Raw genomic sequence first — 15,525 nt, 5'->3', positions numbered from 1 at the left:
CTGATAAGACTGGTTATAAGTTTCAACTCCATCTCTTTAGGCCTAAATCATTCTGTCATCTCCTTGATGGAACAACAACAAAATGTACCTTCTACAGCCTTCAAAATTAAGTTTGGGCTGCTTGAATTCAAAAATCCATCTGCATGCAAATAAAATCAATGTTAGCACTCCAAGCTTCTTTATAATTTTTTATTTGTTATCCTGCTCATCAATACCATGGTCTGTGCAGTAATGCAGCCTCTAACGCCTCCAAAAAGCTGGGTCACGGCTGCTAAAGTAGGGCAGAATATTGGCAACAAAGAGACTGCTCAACAGAGAGTGACTGCAAAAATTTGGAAACATTCCTCTAAGAAAACAAACACTCAACTGATGTTTTTCTTTTCTGGATTTCTTTAAGGTGGCTAAAGTCAGATGAAATCTGGTAATAGATTAATTGATCCAAAACTACAACACTCAGATCCCAGCTGCTTTCACTGCCACTTAAACTTATTCAGAACCTCAGCCAAGTCCATCATGCCAAAGGATATAATTTGAGTTTGATCATAAGATGTATGATAATATGAATATGATCCTGCATAGTTATGCACCATGACTTGTTGCACTCACATCATGCAGCAGTTTAGTTAGAAAAGAGAGACTAGGACAGTATACCACCTTGAACTGAAATCGAGTGGCACACACCAGTTGGCACACTCCCTGTTCCAGGACATAAACACAGAAGGAAATTAATAGCTTTAGTAGTGATGACTAATAAATAACCTGGCTCCGGTGAGAGGCCAGAATCCATCACAAAGAGGCTCTGCTTTCAGTGGAGTCATGACCACCACCGACAGAGAAAACACAGCATGCATGGGAGCCCAGCCCACGGCTGTGACATCAGCAACTGTCGGCTTAGTCACCGACAGCACGAGCTATGAGGCAGAGGCAGCAGCAACCACCTCCTCAAAGACGTCAGCTTCTCATAAACGCAGGCAGCCATTTTGAATCCAGCCAGTCACCTGGCATTAACCACATTTTGTGCCAGAGCTAGACAAGCAGAGTTGAGGACTTGAGTTTTACTTGTGTCAATTTTGTGTCATTACTTCGTAACAGTTAGCCCAATCGCGGATCTATGAATAAACCTTTGTAATGGGAGTTTTTGTACTACGAACCACAATTCAAAGGTGCACGCTACGGGTTGCAAAGTAGCCTGTATTTTGCCAGGTTTAGCAAGAATGACTAGTTGTTTGACAATGGCACGAACCCAGTATAAACGTCACTATAATTGTATCCGAATGCCCTCCAAAGAGCACAATGGAATAAAACTCCAAATAAATAAAAAAATTTTAAAAAAAGCTAATTCCTTATGGTATGTACAGCCTTTCTAAATCTCAGTAAAGCCCATTTAATAAACATTATAATGAATTGTGGTTCTGCTTGACCATTAGGCAAATAAACTTATTTAGGATTGGGGGAAATAAACCTGAGCAATTTTAGTGCTTGAGACTGGCACAACCAATTCAATTCTCTCTCCTTTGGCTATACACTGTAACCAAACAAATATAAAAAAATCAGGTTACATTGTGTGCACATGATACGATGGGAGCATGTGGGTAAGATCTTACACAAAGTAACTGTATTTTACTCTGAGCAGGCTAATATGAGATTCTAGAGGAGGAGAAATATGATCAGCTAAATATAATTATTTAAAGGGATAGTTTAATCAAAAATGAAATGTCATCATTTGCTCACCCTAATGTTGTGCCAAACCTGTACAACTTTGAGATGTTAGGCAGAATTACAACCCCAGTCAACATTCACTTTAGTTGTATGGAAGAAAACATCTAATTTTGCATTCCATGCAAGCAAGAAAGTCATATGAGTTTTCCACATGAGGGTGAATAAATGATTACAGAACTTTCATTTTCAGGTAAACTATACCTTTAAGGAATTATGTAATGCAAAATATAGTTTGATCTCATGATCTCTTTTTAGGAGGCCCATATAAGTTGCTGCATGAACTAAAAATAGTGATGCCCTTGTCCCTTAGATTCAACTTTATTCAAACTATGAAAAACAAAAGAAAACCCTGTGCTTGTGCAAAATCACTAAAGGTTTTCCAATCACCCATCAATGCTCGATGAAATATTCTGACACTGATTTGCCAGTAACATCAGACTACCTGGGAAAAACAAGGACAGCAATGTTGGACAAAATCATAGCCTACTTTGTGACAGCATTTGGTGATTGAATAATGACGGAGAATAACACCTTAAAGGAATGTTCTGGCTTCAATTCAAGTTAAGCTCAACCGACAGCATTTGTGACAATTTAATAACCAAAAAAAAATAACTAACACATCCCTTGTTGATTTCAAAAATAAAAACAAATCATTGATACAGTGAAGCACTTACAATGGAAGTCAATGGGGCCAATCCATAAACATTCAAATTAACACTGTACACTTTAACGCGACTTAAGCGTGATCAAATCTATTACTAACCTTATTTGTGCAACGTAACATCCAATATTACGACTTTGGTGTCAGAAGACTCAAAACCAGAAAACCCATTAAATCACACTAAAATAATATAAACACCTCAAATGTTTGTCTTGTGGCTAAACTTTTGAAATTTAACCTGTATTTGAAGGTTTATGGACTGGCCCCATTCACTTCCATTGAATGTCCATTAACCTACATTTTTGCTTGTCCTTAACAGTCTAAATAATATTTGTGCCACAAATGAACCTGGCACATTCCTTTAAAAAGCAGACTGACACACATCTGAAGTGCACGCCGTTAGCTTGACAACACCGGAGGTGTCTTGACAAAATTACCTCTCCTCTAGGAATGAAAGAGATGTTGGTGGTTCACAATACTATAACCGCATATGGGGGGAAAAATCGATAAATCGTGTAACTTTAAGAAATTCATTTTTTATATTGCACGATATGGAGTAAAGTCCTAAAGCCATAATATCAGTTTATAATAGTGCGGATGCGGCAATTTAGGAAACTATCACAGATGTGAACACTGCTGCAATGTGGCAGCCGGTTGAAGCGTGTGCCATGCAGTATGCTCGTGGAAGGCGTCACCGCTGCCTACATCACACGACACCAACCCGAAATCAAAGTAGTTGCGTGCTATGCTCACTTCATGCAAGTACATGAAATAATCATTCATAGTTAGGAATACGAGCGTTATGTACACAGGAAAATATGGATTAACTGAAACAAAACAGAGTCCAATAACAAAAATCACTTGGAGCGACGTAACGCCATGTCGACATTGGTAGCCATATTTAGCTGTTTTTTTTCCGACATCAGAGAAGTAGACATGTTCTCGCGCCCATTCCCCCTTAACTTTAGCGATTCTATTAAACTTTCCGGGAGCCACACCAAATCACTGCATTGCAAACATTAAACCCGAGGTTTTCGTGTCAGGTCATTGCGGTAATTCAGGTGCTCACTTTCTATAAAATGGCTTGGACAAACAAACTTCAGTCGTTCAGCAGAAAAACAAAAAAGGCTGATTTACATCAGAAGCACTTTATATCATGTTTCAGTCGGCTTACTGAGTGTATTCAAACGAGCCTGTAACTTTGAGGGTTGTTTGCTGGTTTTCCAATCAATAACATTTTTAATGCAGACATTCTTACCTGCCTACAATCAACCGGAAAGCCAATTATGCGAGGTTATTGGCAGCAAGGCTCCAAAATCGCGTACTTTTCCACGTGTGCTGCCAAAAGTAGCGTACGATTGTACAGATTCTAACCGAATCCTAAAGACAACAGCCGAAAAAAAATTGGCGATCACAGGGGGATCTACGCCGAAACCCACATGATCAACTACGTCAGCAGACGCATTTGCATACGATACAAGACGCCGTTCCATCTTGATTTGGAATTGAACTCCTATAAGTAAAACGTTTGGAAATTGCCGACGGCGAGCTGTGGCTTCGCTTGCGAGAGCAGTAGCTCACTTCGCCCCGTGCTTCCTTCTTTGAAATGGTAAAACCACTGTTGTTTTGACGTCCCCTGCGTTGGTTCGGATCATAGGTCATTGAATATTAAGCACTATGTGGAAGACCAGTGGCTGAATCGCCTCCTCCCCTCCCACCCTCTCATCGTCTCCTCCCACATTTTGCATGTAGCCCTACTACTGTTGTGCATCAAAACAAACAGTTCAACTCTTAATATGAAACACATTATAACTGTAAGTGGAAAGGGGTCAAAGATTCATGCAAAAACATGATGTTGTTTTTGACATCTACTTTTTGTTCCTAGACGTTTTCTTACTAAACACAGTTTGTGACTGTTAGCTATAGGGATACAAGTCAGGTACTCGTACACAAAAAAGGTACTATATAAAAGAGTAATATACACTGTTTCTTGGCACAAGTTTCTGTTATTTCTTTTGAATATGCCAGACACATGACTGTCCCTTTGAGACCTGCGCGTGCAGCAGTGGGCTCTGATGATTACTGCTGCAGAATTTAATGAATTATTCATTAATCAGGACCGATCCGCCAGTGTTGGATATATTTACATACAAATCAGCAGCTAATGAATTATTAATGACCATTCTCTTGATCTTTGTTTTTTGTCGTTCATTTTAACTTATCTGTACATGTTTAATTCTTCATTTAAGGTAGCGCACCTGTACATATGGTTGTCTATGTATTTATCGCCATCTACAGGATATGTAATGTAATGCTTGATTTGATAAGGATGATTTGTTGGTTCTTCCTGCCAACATAATAACAAGCTGTCTGTAGGTTTAAGTCAAATTTGTCATGGAGAGCGCACCGCTCAGATGTGGTATTTGTTGAAATGTATGTCACATTGTAGGTTTGTATGAAGCATTTGTTCACCCAATAATGACAATTCTGTCATCATTTCCTCAGCCTTATGCCACCTCAGATGTGTGCGACTTTCTTTCTTCTGCAGAACACAAATTAAGATTAAAAAAAAAAAAAAATGTGAAGAATATATCAGCTCTGTAGCTCCATACGATGCAAGTGAATGGTGGTAAGAACTTTGAAGCTCCAGAAAGCACACAAAGGCAGCATTGCTCCAGTGGTTTAATGTCAGGAATATTATTGTGTTGTAGTTTATATAGTAAAAAATGTGTTATATTTTGGTCTGTTCTCATCCAAAATCAACAAGATCTCTTCAGAAGATATCCTGAATTGCATTGTAAGTACCTACAGACCTGACATAATCTTATAAAAATCTTTGTTAGTGTTCTGCAGAAGAAAGACATACACATCTGGGATGGAACGAGGGTGAATAATGATCAGATCACTTTTGGTGGGTTATTTATTCCTTTAATTCGTGACTTGTTTTATTAACATAATTAGTTTTTAATGACACCACAAAGGGTTGTCTGCTAATATGATAAAACACAAGTAGCATGTACTCTTTGTGATTGTAGTCAAAGTGACACAGATAATCATGACATAAGATCATATCAGTCATACATTTTAATTCTACTTATAAAATCAGTAAAATGTGCTCAGTACAGGTATCCACATAATGTCATTATAAATTGATTCTCTGTGAGCATTTTCATTCATTGTGGGAAAACATACACATAAGTGAACTTGGCCTTCACAAATGTGTATTAATTTGGTGGGCTAGGCAAAGTACTGTCTCCATGGAGACAAACTGATTGAGAGCAGAATTTGCCCTGAACAAATCATAATAGAAAGTGGACTTTTGTCAGACAGTAAGTGGCTGTTCTATGTGAATAATTTATAATTTGTTGTAAATCTAAACATAAAGAGAATTTTACATCCTAAATTAATTTAAGATCCTGATTATATGTCAATACCACTCAAGATTAAAATAGTCAATTTACTTTAGCATCTGTCTGTGTGAATTACGTCTATTACCAGATCATTGATTGTACTAGTGGGTTTCTATAGTCAATTCTTAATTCACTGTGTCTAGATCTTTGTCAGTTCAGAAGTAATCTTGACATATTATACTTAGGATTGCTAAAAGAGAAAATATGAGCAATGAGCATGCCTCCCCCTCCATACAACCTATATTATCCTCTGCAACATCCTAATGAAATGCAAGGAAAAGTTGGGCAGTCATTTGCATCATACCCCCATTGTTGATCGGGTCAATATGGGGATTCCTGAAGGTGCTCCCCCGAAGTAAACCTTGGGCTTTGAGAATGATAACTGATTGTCAGATGCAGCCATAAGAAGAGGTCAGCTGTGCTCTTTTTAATTTTACCTCAATCACTTGGATATATCATCACAGCATGTTAAAATCTTCCATTTACTGTGTTAAAACTTGTTTATTTCAAACCTGTTTCATGTGCTCTTGTTATGTAATTTTCCTTAAAAGAAAGGCAATAATAAAACAGCTGAAAGATCACTACAACTGTACGCAAAGAAACTGTGCTTGCATTCATAATGTTTGGATTAAACAAATGTAGAAAAGTTATACTGTAGAATATTATTGTGATGGTAATGCACAGTGCATCAGCCTCAGTGGCGAATTCTCAGGGCAAGCAAAGCCTTCTTTATTTCAACAAATATTTTTCATCCTTTCATTCTCAATCACCTTTTTGCATTATATGCATTTTTTATCGCTTTCCACTCTTAATTAATCTACAAATAACTAGAGAAAAACTAAACATTTATCCAGTCAGAATGTATTCCTTGATGCTTACAAGCAAAGCGTGATGACTGGTTCACAAATCGCATGCCCAAGGCCAAGCTCGTAGCCAAAGCAGCGTGTGAGTTTGAGCTCCACCCCCTCAGGCCTTCAAAATTTCCACAGAATCCCTCAACAGTGCAAATGAATGAGCAACTGAAGTCAGATTGTCAGATTCATCAGCCAATCAGATTTATTTATTTGTTCATGGGTGTGTTATCTTTAGGATGTCACAGTCGAGGCCTTCTAGCTGGACTTGAGTGAGGCAATTATGCTTAAGTGATGTATACAATTTGAAAGCGAAGAGCGCGAGATATTGCTGACAAGTGGACTGACATCACTGATGCTATCGCAAGTGAGAAAGAGATCCTTATTTAATAACAGGAGATGTTCTGCATGACCCCTGCTAATGGTGCGGTCAGACCAGAGGCGTCTGAGCGTCAAATCGACCGGAAGTCATTAATTTTCTATCGACCGGAAGTCATTCCACACCGCCCAAGAAGCGGCGCTTTTGGATTTCCAGCCATACTGCTCGTTCTGTGTGTGATTTCCTGCAAGACAGGAATGTCAGTGTTCTGCCATGGCAAGCGAAGAGCCTGGATCTCAATCCCATATAGCATGTCTGGAATCTGTTGGATCGGAGGGTGAGTGCTAGGGCCATTCCCCCAGATGTCCAGGAACTTGCAAGTGCCTTGGTGAAAGAGTGGGGTAACATCTCACAGCAAGAACTGGCAAATCTGGTGCAGTCCATGAGGAGGAGATTCACTGCAGTACTTAATGCAGCTGGCCACCCCCATACAAATATTTACACATGTTAAGTTTGCTGAAAATAAAAGTAGTTAAAAGTGAGAGAAGTTTATATAGCACTCCCAGAAGTGTGTCACAAACCTGAGACAAACTTCTTGACAATGTTTTTTCTGCATGCGCTAAACCGGCAGTATTTTATTACTAAAACACTCACAGTGGCTACAATTTCTCCGGAAGTGACGATTTCATCCTTTTGAACGCCCTTAGCTGGAAAAGCAGCTTTATTTGCACATTGTTTTTGTGACAATATGTTTTTTTGCTTGAATGGAAACATAACTTCAGCAGACAGGATGTGACAAGAACATTGGATTCGGACATGCCTTGGATACCTCCGGCAAATCTTTTTAGCAAGTCAGTCCACTGTCGGCCATCTTTGGAACGCTTTCATGAGGCTATTTCCATTCATGCCAGTGCAGCTCCATTCTACTTCAATGGAGAAAGACCAAAATCAAAAAAATGGTTGTCAAGATTACGATCTAAGAGCATATTTCAAATCATCAATAAAATATGACAATACTGGTATCATAAATTGTGATTCTTTACCTAATATTACTCTAAAAAAAAAAAAAAATTCCCGGCTTGTATAGCTAATGCGCATGCGTGTTCTAGAGTTGATTGGCTCTTTTAGGTGGGATTTCCTTTCTACATCCGTTGACATTTGGGCATTCAGAGCTCCTTGGTTGAGCGTTCCAATTTCTCCCATTCATTTTAATAGAAGTGGTCCACCTCTGCTTAATAATCTCTGGTATACAGACTTTGGAGGCAGCATTTTCCTGGTTTCAGATGTAACCACGTTTTTCAGATTTCCTCTTTCTTTGTTTACATGATTACATTGTGACTAATATTTTCATGAATTCACCGTCATACCACTGTACCTAAAAAGTCAAATGTATTAAAGAGTTACCATCATGTATTTACATTATTTTGAATAATTTGAAAACACTGATGACCAAAAATGCGTACATTTTGTAATAATTTACTAAAAACAAATGTAAATTGCAATGTATGTAATTTCCCTGAACTCAGGGCCGTTCAAATATGAATAGATTTTTCTTGATGAAGTGCAAATATGTTACCAACAACTGCCAAATTGTAAAAGATTTTCTTTGTACATCAATATGAATGACTATTTCTTTTGAACTTCATGCCCTACATATAGCCTCGGCAAACAAATGGTGCTACCTTTCCTGTCACTTCAAATCGGGGAAGAGCTGAATTACGCAATGTAATTGTGCATATTTTGCGCACTACTATTACTTTTATTATGCATTACAAAGTAATGCCGGAAGTTGATTAAATCGTTACCAATTTCGGCAAACATTTAAGCGTCAGGCGGAGTTGGACCAAAACGCGTTTGTACAGTAGGACTGGGAACGGCGAAAACATGAACATCCAGAATCACAAAAGCCCTGTTCCCAGGGCAAGCAAGACACATCCACCGCTGTCACCACCACGGAGTACTGCGAAATATTACAGGAGTGGATGTGGCAGTACTACTACAGTTATATTAACTGGCAGAGCTGGCTAGCTGTGTCAGGGGTTATCTTCCCACCGTGTTTCCCATCACAAGGAGCAAACGCCCGGAGCGACAGATATGTCTAATGGAGACCTTCGCTACTGGTTTAGCAATGCGGTTGCCTCTCCTATACCACCTCTTTCTGCTGCGGCTGCAGGTCAATCTGGGGACGCAAAGAACAGTTCACGAGCTCCAGCCACAGCACCTGCGCAGCTGCAACAGCGAAATGGGAATGCCCAACAGCCAGGTATCCAAGAAACAGTGTATTAGCTTTATTTGTTTTTAAGGCTGCCATCTACAATATTATATCGTTACCCAGCTGTGAATCTAACAGATGAACATGGACCGCATGAACAAGCTTTTTCAAACCAAAAGTACTTCTCCCTACATTTTTCCTAAATAAAAAAGTTCTGCGTTCCATTCAACTCGGAAAGTCGACTTCCAACTTTCTACTTGGGAAAGAGCAATGGAACGCCACTTGGAAAAGTCGTGTGGAAATTTTAAACTCTGATTTTGCCGAGATGCAGGTGCATGACGTCACACAATCATGCCGGGACTCAGGACTGCGTTATAATTTACGTTTGACATTCGTTGGAAATTCAGGTCCATACATTAAACTCCAAGTCTGTTTGACCTAAAGATGTCAAACAACTGTAAATTACTCCGAATATTATTCCCTCTGTTGCACAAGGCTTATTTTTGGGAGTTTTTCTTTGGTAGATTTTAGAATCTTATTAATCTTTTTAACTCAAACACTTCTTACATGAATACATTTACACAGCACAATGTTTTTATAGTAAAGCATTGTGCTGTGTATACTTTGGTTTGCATATATATATATATATATATATATATATATATATATATATATATATATATATATATATATATTGGAATAATGTACTGATTTAGCTGTTTCAGAAGGAAATTGGTATTTTAATTCACCAAAGTGGCATTCAACTGATCACAAAGTATAATCAGGACATTACTGATGTAAAAACAACGCACCAAAAAAGTGATTTTTCTTATCAAATCTAGACAGGCCCCATCCAGGGTCATCACTCCAACACCTTATCCTTCAGTAGTCATGCTATATTGCTAATTTGATACTAGAACATCACTTGCCATTATATCAAACACAGTTGAACGCTATTTTGTTCGTTAAATGAAGCTTAACATTGTATATGTTTTTGAGTTGCCACAGTATGTGATAGACTGGCATGTCTTAAGGTCAATATTAGGTCAGAAATGGCAAAAAAAGAAATAGCTTTCTCTAAAAACTCATCAGCCAATCATTGTTGTGAGGAATGAAGGCTATAATGCTTGAATTTGCCAAAAAACTGAAGATTTCATACAAAGGTGTACACTACTGTCTTCAAAGACAAAGGACAACTGGCTCTAACAAGGACCGAAAGAGATGTGTAAAGAGATCAGAGTTTCTAGTTTGTGAAATAGATGCCTCACATGTCCTCAGTTGACAGCTTCATTGAATTCTACCCACTCAACACCAGTTTCATGTACAACAGTAAGGAGAAGACTCAGGGGTGCAGGCCTTATGGGAAGAAAAAGCCACTTTTGAAACCGAAAAACAAAAAGAAAAGGTTAGAGTGGGAAAAGAAACCCAGATATTGGACAACAGATAATTGGAAAAGAGTGTTATGGATATTAACCCCATTGAGCTTTGTGGGATCAGTTAGACTGTAAGGTGTGTGAGAAGTTCCCGCCACAGCCACATCTATGGCAAGTGCTACAGGAAGTGTGGGGTGAAATCCCAAACTGACAGCTAGAATGTCAAGGATCTGCAAAGCTGTCATTGCTGCATGTGGAGGGTTTTTTAATGAGAACTCTTTGAAGTAGTTTAAGAAGTTCACATTTTTTCAAATTGTAATAGTAATATTTCAAGTTGTTAATGTCCTGACTATACATTGTGATCAGTTGAATGCCACTTTGGTGAATAAACGTACCAATTTCTTTCTATAAGAGCAAAATATTTACATAGTTCCAAACTTTTGGCCACCAGTGTATTAAATATATATACTCCCAAAAATAAGCTTTTTGCACCAGAAGGAATACTATTCTGAGTAATTTATAGTTGGGTTGACATTGTTAGTTCAAATGATCTTGGAGTTTAATGGATTTAAATGAACCAAATATTTAATTTAAAAACTACCAAAGAAAAACTCCCAAAAATAAGATTTGTGAAACAGAAGGAATAATATTCTGAGTAATTTACAGTTGGATTGACATTGTTAGTTCAAATGATCTTGGAGTTTAATGGATTTAAAAGGACCAAATATTCAATTTAAAAACAGGGATTAAGTATTCTATATAAAAACTACCAAATAAAATCTCCCAAAAATAAGCTTTGTGCAACAGAGGGAATAATATTCTGAGTAATTGGCAGTTGATTTGACATCTTTAGGTCAAGTGGTCTTGAAGTTTAATGTGTATGAACCCGAATATCCAAAAAATTTCAAATGTAAAACTAACTTTATTGCTGTACACCCAGGATGAAATACAAAATAAGTGATAAACATTCACTTTTATTAAATTATATCGATAAATGATTAAAAGTTCCTACATTATATTAAAGTTTGTTTAACAAACGTTAGCAGAGTAGCAGGTGTTCAAAACATGGTAAATTATACTCTCTTTTGAAAACTGTACACCTGTAGCACAAATGTTAGATTTGCAGATTGTTTCTGAAATGGGTTGCAAGGAAACGTCTTTGGTGATATTTAAACACCTGCTAAGATAATGGGAGCATTACAATTTTGTTTCTTTAATTGTCATCTTCTGAGCATCTGGCAATGGAATGCATTTATGTTTGGAGATTGTAAATGTCAAGTATATTATATATATAATTATAATCACTCACATGAGATGAAGACTCCAGTCATATCCATAACACTATAAAAGCTGTTTCATTTTACATGGAGGAGGGCATGTAGGATAACAAGACCGGCCGAATACTATTCGCTGGTGTGTTCACATCATGTTGAATTACCGTAATTACGAGATTCCAACTTGTAAAAAGCATTCATGTCTTTGTATGACTTGTAATTACAAGAATTCTATGAAAGCTCTGACTTAACAGCTGTGACGTCATGTAAATAGAACCAATATGGCAGCGGCAGTTGAAGGTACTGAGCACATATTTCTATTTGAAATGTCATTGATGCCTGGAGCTTTTTTTTTGTTGTTCTAAAACATTTTTTAATGAAAATATTGCTGTTATCAACAACAAAGCCATTTTGGTGTTATAAGTGCTGCCATAGAAACCAACAACTGACAACTTAACAGTAATTCCGACATGACATGAATGCACCATTAATTAATTAACTGCTCTGTTATTGTACAATATCACTCATTGATTTAATGAATCATGGCTGACTGTGAATAGTGAATTTCTTCGAAGGCATTGGTAACTGAAAACTATTGCATTTGCACATTGCTGCATGCATGCCCCTAGTTGTCAGTGTGGGTCCAAGAGGACACATTGACAAAGCATAAACAAACATTACTGAGTGCACCTAGCTGCTCTACGTAATTTTGTGCTCTGTATTGACATCTGTGGTTGAAACTTAAAATTGCAAGCAATTTGCTGAAGAACATTTTATGCGAGTTGTGTTTCAGCACTGCTGTTCTGTGCAGATTAATCTCGTGATTTGAGCTTACCTGGACACCTGTGATCATAACTGGGAGATAGTTAGAGCTGGAGTAATAATGTTCTATTTTTATGTTGATATGATATTATTTTATTTAACCCTCATGCACTGTTTGGTCAGTTTTGACCAAAATCTATTTAGTTTCTTCAATAACATTTCTTCTGGTTTCTTTTATCTGACGGGTAGGAGACTTGGTGACTTTTCATCAATTTGATATCTGAATACACAAATAAATTGGAGTTGATTCGAAAATCTGTGTTTTTTTTTTTATTCTTCCATTTCTTACTATAAAAAAATCTTAAAAATGATATTATATAAAATGCAGACAAAACACATAGACATGAAGGTATGAGATATCAAGAGTTACACACACACACGCACACACACACACACACACAACTGAACTAGTCAGACTATAAAACAGAATTATTTTAATTTGTCCAAAAAATTAAAAATAAATAGATCAGCCAAAATGGAGAACACGCACACAACAAAATTAATTGGTGAGACCATAACAGATCTACAATGCTGCACACACATGTACACACACACATTCATCTTGTCACAACCAGGGATAAAATAGGTTGTTACTTGTTATTCTACTAATTTCAGGTATGCAAAACTGACAAAAATAACCTCTATATAGGTCATATAGGTAAATAATTTATTAAATAAAATAAAAAAGGTCTAAATACCCTTCTTAATTTAGCAGTAAAGTTATAATAGATAGATGGTTACACACTAAAATGAATATGTACATTATTGTGCTATGAAATTGGTACATTTTAAACAACTTGAGATGATTATACAGTTCATGGGGAACTACCTTGTAGTAACTTGTACCTATAGTGGCTTTTAAACAAACTTGTAAAGAGACAGATTAAATGCTAAATTGACAGTAAGCGATAGCTTGTGGATTTCTGTGACTGGGGCTATAGAAATGAGAAGCAGTGGCACACACACACTCTTGGGGAACCTGGAAACTACAGCAATGCAATAAAATACTCAAAAGTTATGAATATTAGTAAACATGTTACAGGAACTTCACCGGACAATGTAGATATGTTGTGATCGGTTAACAGCAGACAAGTATTGTTTGATTTGTACGAGCATGACAAGCAATATAAGCTTCAACAGCCCTGCCAGACAACATATCCAAGCATTATAGCAAGTAAAGAACTTTGCCAAACAGTTAACCGATTAACATCCATCCAGACTGCAGCGGTGTTGTGCTGAACTGTGTGACAGTGACCAACTGACCTGAACAGCGTAGTTTACCCTGCCAGAATATGTGACAGCCAGTACACATTTTCTGTGTTTATGGACATTACGTAATGACATAAGGATGAACAACAAACCTGCGATTGCTTGCCAAATCTGACCCGACAGCTCAAAATACAAATCATTGTAGGCTTACTGTAGTGAATCAGGGTAAGGACGTTGTTTTGAACACTTTTTTTTTTTATGTTCTCAATCAATAATGGCATTTTGTTCATTTTTAACCAAAAAAATCTTCTGTAGTGCAGCTTTAATTTTATTTAATTGTTTGCAGTGTTGCATTTAAATGAACTGAGCAGGAACCAGTTGTAGTAGCTAATTTTATTATATGCAAATTTTGTAGTTTAAACAACATGCTTATTATTTATTTTTACCCCATATGATCTGCATCATGTTGATATTTTGGAAGAGCAGTTCATGTCTACAATATATTTTCTCTTGGTCGGGAATATGCCATCCCCTCTCCTCTGCAACGGTTCTGGGCAGAAATGGTGGATGTCTTTCTTCTTTTCTTCATTAAAGCATCAATTATCCTCAGTATTGTCCACTTGAGTGGAATGAAGTGAGTTTGGAATTGTATTTTTTACATTTCCACTTATATTACCCTTGTATATACAATAAATAAATAAAATATTAACTGAGAGAATTTAACCGCTATCTATTTCAAATCCTTTTTTAGCGACATCTCAAAGTTTGCCATTGTAGAGGAGATAGATGAGGACACATCCATGGAGGAATTACAGAAGATGATGCTTGTAGCTCTAGTGTATGGATATTAGTTTGTGTATATGAGGTTAGTTCAAACACACAAAAGAACTCGTATGCTGAAATTAAAAAGCTCAAAGAGATCAGACCTGTATCACTACTTTTGATTGTTTAACAGATCATATGTGTTTGGAGAGCTGGTGGGGCAACACCAGGAAAGTTCATCATTGGCTTACGAGTTGTCACATGTGACAGCTCTGTCCTGGTGCAAACCCAATCGAGTTCTTGTGGTACCAGTGACTAATATCACCCTTTCTGTGTTAGTGTTGCCTTTAATTTAGATCTCTGTAACTTTTAAAAAAAGATTTTCAGTACATTTGCTTTGTAATGCTTTAATACTTATTGTTTTATAGAGAATAATACTGGAAGAAATTATGATCATTCCTTTTTTGCGGGTCAACGGTGAGAGCTTTAAACAAGAACTTCTCCATTGCTTTCTTCTTTCCGGCATTCATCACATTTCTTTTCTTTCAGCACAATAGGACTGTTTATGACATTGTGGCTGGAACCATTGTGGTCAAACGAGGTGGGAGAGAGAAGAGAAGTGTCATTGAAATGATATATTGAACTGAACTAAAGCTGTTTGGCATCTAGGAGATCTTTCGCTTCAACAGCAGAAAATGTACTTCCAGTATTTCTCACCCATCTCTTCTGGACGGTCTTATAAGCATGAATTGCTTTCTTAGAAGTATTTTTGAATGAATCTGTTGACATCTTTGAATAGTTTTTCTTGTGCCAAATTAAGATAATTTATAAATGAGCTGCCTCGCAGTATTTGAACTTCCTCTGGTACATATATTTTTCTCTAATTTATTTTGTGTGTATTGATTGGAGCATA

At 37.1% G+C, this 15,525-nt stretch overlaps 1 protein-coding gene and 1 pseudogene across 1 annotated transcript in view; one reads left to right on the top strand and one right to left on the bottom strand.

The window, feature by feature from the left end:
* LOC127658238 (zinc fingers and homeoboxes protein 2-like) overlaps positions 1-3,962 on the bottom strand; it is a 31,761-nt gene extending 27,799 nt beyond the window's left edge. The window contains exon 1 of the mRNA XM_052147431.1: positions 3,639-3,962. The gene's annotated coding sequence lies outside the window, so the exon portion shown is untranslated. The remainder of the gene's footprint in view (positions 1-3,638) is intronic.
* LOC127657651 (protein FAM8A1-like) lies at positions 817-15,254 on the top strand (annotated as a pseudogene).
* The last annotated feature ends 271 nt before the right edge of the window (positions 15,255-15,525 follow it).

Source organism: Xyrauchen texanus, chromosome 17 (assembly GCF_025860055.1).
Source record: "Xyrauchen texanus isolate HMW12.3.18 chromosome 17, RBS_HiC_50CHRs, whole genome shotgun sequence".
NCBI classification, from domain to species: Eukaryota; Metazoa; Chordata; class Actinopteri; order Cypriniformes; family Catostomidae; genus Xyrauchen; species Xyrauchen texanus.
Note: the sequence above shows the minus strand (reverse complement) of the source record. Positions and strands in the feature narration are given on the sequence as shown.